A 6987-nucleotide genomic window follows, 5' to 3' on the forward strand; every position below is an offset into this window, starting at 1 on the left:
ATAAATATAGAAGTTCATGGCAACAACACCAATGATTCTTGTCATTTTTATGACAAAAGTTTGACCTATGTTTACATGTGACTGCTACTCTGAACACTTCCAAGATCACATTTATGTTCATGCAAACTCGTTTTGTGTGTTTGTTTTTGCAAATACAGCTGCTCCATTATGTCGAGCAGAGACGAGTGCTCGGAGGTCAGCAATTTTACGCGTGTTTGACTTCATGTGGCGCTGCAAGAACCGATCAGACGGATGATGTCAAGGTACCGCCAGAGCGATTTGAAATTAGACTAGTGATTCCTCAACTCGCTCTCGCGGTACTCTGACGTCATCGATCACATACGGCAACAACTCCTCCCTCCAACATGAACCAGTTTGCGTCACTACCAGTGCTGCCGGTGATTGGCTTACGTGGGCTTGAGCTTTTCTTGACGGCATATATGCACGGGTACGTTTAAATAAACACTTTTCTGAAAACTGACATGTGTGCACGATATTATTTTGGAAACCGGAGAGGTTGAAATGTCCGTTTATGAAAATAGCCGCCCACGTGTAAACATAACCTTAGTGACGTGATACTGCATGTCTGTGTGGATGAACGGCAAAAAAAAGGTCACGGTTATAAAAATACCCGTGTCCGTGTGGACAAGGCCTAAGTTTGCCATTTTGAAATCCCACCAAAAGGCAGGAAAATAAGGCCTAGTCCACACGGACATGGGTATTTCTATAACCTGAGTTTTTCCTCCAAACAAATCCTGTCCACACATGCTCAGTTTAAAAGAAATCTCTGTCCACATGAAAAAGCAAAAACACGCTATCAAGCACTGTCAAGAGCATGCCACACCAGCAGGCGACAATATAACCTCTGACGTCAAATACAGCAGATAACGGCGCACACTCTGACGTCGCACGACAACTGCAACCAGCGTTTTCTTAAAATCCTCACCTTGGCAGGGATTTTCAAAAATGTTTGGTTTCAGTGCACTGATACTGCGTTTTTGCGTGGACAAACGGCCGAACCACATAAAAAAATAACACGGTTATAAAAATACTCCGGTCCGTGTGGACTAGGTCTAAGTCTTTAATAGAATCTGTGTCCATTTAGTTTACATATTACAAATACACAGATAGTGATGCTTTGTTTTGAATGGAGATGGGGTGTGAGACTGACTGTGAGTGTGTACAAAAGCTTAGTTTTTAATAATGGTTGTTGTGGATCCTGTATAAAATTTGTCTTAAGCCCTGTTTTCTCTCTCTCTCTCTCTCTCTCTCTCTCTCTCTCTCTCTCTCTCTCTCGCTCTCTCTCTCTCTCTCTCTCTTTCTCTCTCCCTATACTGTACTTTGCAATGAATTGTGGGAGCATGCTAAATGCTAATTTTACAGTTATGTCTGCAATACTGTATTTTTGAAATAGGCTAATATGTAAATGCTACAGGACAACATGTAATGACACTTATTATTTTATTTTATGTATTTATTTAAAAAGTCAGCTGTGGCACTAGTTTGGAAATAAAAGCTTTGGCACTTTACAATAACTGCAATAAATGCAGCCTATTAAATGAATTATAAACATTCATGTAGATTCTGATAATGTACATATCTTTGTCAAAAATGTTTGATAAGAAACACATTTAGACAACATGTGTGCGTAGCGCAGTACGTGTGATGTCACGACGTCATCAGCAAATTTGCGCCCGGTGCACATGCGCATTGCGAGTTTGCGCAGACAGGTGTCTACGGTCGGAGTGGAATGAAGAAGTTGCATCTGATAATTCTTCCATTGTGTAAGTAATATTTTTAATTTGTCACATTACAAACACCAGACTGTTCATCAGAGTTAAGTATTAGCGTTAGTTTCTCTGCTGAATTTATTGGGCGAGTCTGTAGCACATTATTTGATGTAATATGCGCGTGTTAGTTTGATGCACATGATGTTGGAAGACAGGGCTCTCGAGTCAAGTCGCACGCATTCACCGTTAGAAACACGCATTTCAGTCAGTTCACACGCTCACACGCCACACCTTGTATTTCTCAGGCTGAGAAGTAAGAGATAAATTATCCTGCTTCGAGTTTTTTTGTGTACTCAACTTTACGCAGCGCCGCATGAACTGACAAAGATGACATCAGAGTACCGCGAGACATGTTGCGGAAGAGGCTAATTCCTATCGCTCTCGCGTTACTCTGATGTCATCCACTTGTCGTTTCTTGCAGCGCCTCGCCTCATGAAGTCGTACTTTGATCAAAGACAAGTACAATCCTATAATCTACTCAAAGTGCTCTTTTTTCATGTACTAATTTTGTACTTAATATAGCCTACATTTTTTGTTCCTTAGTACATATGAAATATGCTAAAATGTCATTTAAAAATGTATTTAGGTACCACTTGTAATACATTTGAACCCATCTTTGTATGAAAGATGAGTACAAGTTTACTTAAATACATTTATGTAATACAAGATAGTATGTTAAATGCATTTCACTTCATATTCATGACATCTCAAACACGGAGGAAGATATTTTGAGGAATGTTTGTAACCCAATCTTTAATGAGCCCCATTCACTTCGAAAATAAGAAAAATAATTAATACTTAGTCCTTCTAATTGATGCTATTTCTTTTTTATGTCCTGTTTGTATGAAATATAGTTAAAATTTTTTTTTTTAGGTAGCAGCAACTGCAGCTGACATGGAATGAGGATTATCGGATTCACCTCTCACTGATCATCCAAGGTAATTTGGATACAATGAATACAAACTATTTTTTGCTTTCTTTTGTAATCATTAATGTTTTTTTTTATTTTCTAGTGTTATCTGTATTTTTTGGTTAACACAAGGTACCTACACTGCAATAAAGAGCTTAAGTAAATAAGTAAATTTACTCTTTGTATAGTCGAATAATCCAAAAAAGATAATTTTAAATTATTTTTTATTCACTTAATTTAGATTGAAGCTAGACAAAATTTCTTTCTTGATTTAAGAATTTGAATATATTTAGACTGGAAAAAAGACAGAATTACTAAGCTCTTCTTTGCAGTGCATGCCATGAACCATACTGTCACAACCATTATTAATCCAAGTTTACTTTATATAGGTGAATTGATGACCTCAAGCAAATGGATGTTGTCATCTGAAGAGAAAGTTATCCTGGGCCCATGTTTAGAGGCATTTGGGGCATATCTGACACATATCACAATCAAGCTGCATGCACACTTGAGTTTATTCAGAGGTAATTCAGAGCATAAACTCTTAACCAATATCTATTGTATACTTGCAAGTTTTTTTGACTTCTAGGTTAGGTTTTTTAGTTAGTGACTTCTTTTTTCAGGGGAGCAAATTCAAAATATGTGTTTGTTGCGTCATGTGAACCATGTGCATCATGTGTATTGTCAAAATGAGTGCCTGCTGAACACGCATCGAAAGGGTTTATGATAAGTGACGCTCACGTTCACAAAATACTCCCAAGACACTCACTTAACACATCACACATGAGATTAAGCCAGTATCTGGCAAACGCGAGCATCTCTTTTATCATAAACCATTTAGACGTGTCTGCAGCAGGCTTGTATTTTGACATCTTGCGTGATGCACATACATTTACATGACGCGCTAAACACATATTTTGAAATGGCGAGCAACACACATGAAGAGCTAAATACATGTTGTGACGAGCTTTGCATTATGTGCCCTCGAAAAAGAAGTCACCGGCCGTCACTGGCTTTATCATGAGTTGACACATAGACAGTGATTATGCACTGTTTATCTATAAATCCCTGTCATGTTTCACACCAAACTCTAGAGCAGATACTAATAACTATGACACTACCACCACTGCATTATGGGTTGAAATTAGTCAAAATAACAAATACATGGACATTTCCCGGCGAACTTGATGCACGTTACAACTGTATTTTACCATACACGAACAAATGCCATAAGATTGGAATATATGAAATTCAGAATTTAAATGAATGTGTATTGATTTGTACAAATGGAGACATGTATGTGAATAAAATGTTTAATTTTTTTGTTTTGTATTTATATATATCATAATTTGCCCATGCAAAAAAGGAGATGTGAATTTGTGGATCAGGTGACACGCCTACATTTATCCCGTTCTGTTCATTTGGATTTTGAGATTTTCATTTTGCCGTTTAAAGCATTTTATGAGCCAAATACAAACAACTATCAATGAATGAACCAAACAAATGCGTTTCATTTTGTGTTGGAATTTAATTATGTGCATCAAACAGGATGAATGCACATGCATTGCCTGGTTCACAAATGCACATTGGTGGTTTTGTTTTTGCATGCACAAATTGTGATATTTGTGAATTTCAGTGATTATATTTTTTATTAGTTTATTACAATTTGTGTATGCAAAAACATCAATGTGCATTTGTGAATTAGGCGATGTACATGCATTCATCCTGTTTGGTTAAATTTAAACCACGCAACAAAAGTCGCAAAATTTGAATGAACCAAACATGTGAATTTACATGCATCACCTGATTCACAAATGCACATCAGCATTTTTGCATGCACAAATTGTGATATAATGATACAAAATATAATCACTGAAATTCACAAATGTCTCTGTTTGTACAAATCTATGCACATTCATTTGAATATTGAATTTTACGGACACAAAAATGAAATGCATTTGTTTGGTTTATTCATCGATAGTTGTTTATATTTGGCTCATATAATGCTTTACATGGGGAAATGAGTCTCAAAATCCAAATAAACAGAACGGGATAAATGCAGGCGTGTCACCTGAACCACAAATGCACATCTCAGTTTTTGCATTTTTATTCACATACATGTCTCTATTTGTATAAATCAATACACATTAATTTAAATTCTGAATTTTATATATTCAAATTTAAGACATTTGTTCGTGGATGGTAAAATACATTTGTACTGTGCATCAAGTTCACCAATTTTTATTTTATTGTTTTAGTATATGCTGATTTTTTATAATAAGATCTTCTGGTTGTTGTTTTTTTTAACAGAGAAGTTGTGGGCATCAGTCCGGAAACTGGATAAAAAATTTGCTGCTGGAATGTGAGACAAATAAAGGCATGGAATGAACCCAAATGTATGAACACTGCTACGAAAACTAATGGACTTTGAATGGCTTGCCAGTTAATTCCAATGGAATTGAAGAAGAGACTCTGACAAGATTTTCAAGTTTGTGTTTAATTTAAAAGTTTATCTTCATAGATAAGCAATTTAAAGGTAGGCACAGTTAAAACTATTTCTTGTGTGTTTGTTTAAACTGTAAATTTATGACTGAAGTTTGGTCACTATGTAGTAATGTGTTCCTTTGTGGTTAATTAAATGCTGCAGTGCTTAGTGGTATTCGTTGTTGTATTTCCAAGGCTAAAGCCTTATTTTGTGATCTGCATTGTATTGGAGAGTTTTGGAAACTAATACTTATTATCTTAATGCATTGGAAAGTTTTGGACTATTGAACAATAAATGCATTTGGCTACATCTGTGATTTTCTGTTATTTTAAGTGTTTTAGTTTACATTACATTAAATGATTTATCACAGCAGTTAAAAAAAATTACAGTAATTTTTTTTACAGTGTAGGCTACCATGACACAAGTTGCAGCTCCAAAAACATTTCTTAGTCAAGTTGTATAGCTACAAGCAGCACAAAACCAAAGAAGTGGATTTGATGAAGTCATGTTGTAGTATTGCTGAACAATGTTCACCAGTTAGAGATTGAGGTGGAATGTGAGTTAACAGTGGACGTGGTCTTACTTTGCAGCAAGAGCAAAACCCTAAAAGTTTCAATGCTGAAGAGGGATACATTTTAAACACTATAAATTTACTGATTTATGTAATTTTACTTACATTTCTACAGAAAAATAATCAATAAAACATTTACAGAAATTTTCTGTAAAAATAATTTTTTAATCTGTAAAAATGAACGGCAAATTTATGTGGAAATTAACGGCAAATGTCTGAAAATTAACGGCAAATGTCTGAAAATTAACGGCAAATGTCTGTGGAAATTAACGGCAAATGTCTGTGGAAATTAACGGCAAATGTCTGTGGAAATTAACGGCAAATGTCTGGAAATTAACGGCAAATTTCTGTGGAAATTAACGGCAAATGTCTGTGGAAATTAACGGCAAATGTCTAAATATTAACGGCAAATGTCTGTAAAAATTAACGGCAAATGTCTGTGGAAATTAACGGCAAATTTCTGTGGAAATTAACGGCAAATGTCTGAAAATTAACGGCAAATGTCTGTGAAAATTAACGGCAAATGTTTGTGAAAATTAACGGCAAATGTCTGTGAAAATACATTTTTGATCTGTAAAAATAGTATGAATTGCCTTTAAAAAACATAATTTTGATGTGATTGTTAATTACAAGGAAATACTGTCATTTTAATGGTAAATCTTTAAATAACAGAAAATATCTGTAAAACAAAAGCATTTTACTGTTTAATGAAAAAATTGGAAAATTCTGTAAAAATATACAGAATATTACCTGTAAAAAAACGTTTTTTTTTTACAGTGTAGCTTTCAGGTGCTTACTCCCCAATAACTCATCACAGCGACCTTTTGAACAGGAATTAGGGCACTTTTTATTTTTGCTCAAAAACACCTTTTAGGCCTTTTGCATTTTAATATTGAAAGTAGCACATGACAAAACTTGCCTGGCAGAGACGAACAGAGAGAGGAGAGAAAATGGCTTAAGTTCAAGTGACAAAACAAACAGGTCAACGTTAAGACTTCAATGAAGTCAACATAATAAAAGATTTAGCCTCCAAGTAAACAGGATGCTAAATAAGAAAATAATGTAGTGTGTCCAAAATATACTGTGAACACGGTTTGATGATGGCACCTGAAGTTAAACAAAACTAGGATGACCAGATGCTGACATGCCACTCTGGAGTTTAAAGCATCATTTCTGCATAACGAAATTTAAATGTCTAAAATCCAATAAATATTTTTTAACTACACTTAAT

The 6987-nt window shown here is 35.1% G+C and overlaps 1 long non-coding RNA gene across 1 annotated transcript; it reads left to right on the top strand.

Annotated features, from left to right (window-relative positions):
• The first annotated feature begins 1403 nt into the window (after nucleotides 1-1403).
• On the top strand, nucleotides 1404-5998 carry LOC135775202 (uncharacterized). Its single transcript, XR_010543843.2, has 4 exons — nucleotides 1404-1784; nucleotides 2664-2728; nucleotides 3090-3224; nucleotides 5011-5998. It is a non-coding gene; the product is annotated as an uncharacterized lncRNA (long non-coding RNA).
• The last annotated feature ends 989 nt before the right edge of the window (nucleotides 5999-6987 follow it).

Source organism: Paramisgurnus dabryanus, chromosome 21, assembly GCF_030506205.2.
Source record: "Paramisgurnus dabryanus chromosome 21, PD_genome_1.1, whole genome shotgun sequence".
NCBI lineage: Eukaryota > Metazoa > Chordata > Actinopteri > Cypriniformes > Cobitidae > Paramisgurnus > Paramisgurnus dabryanus.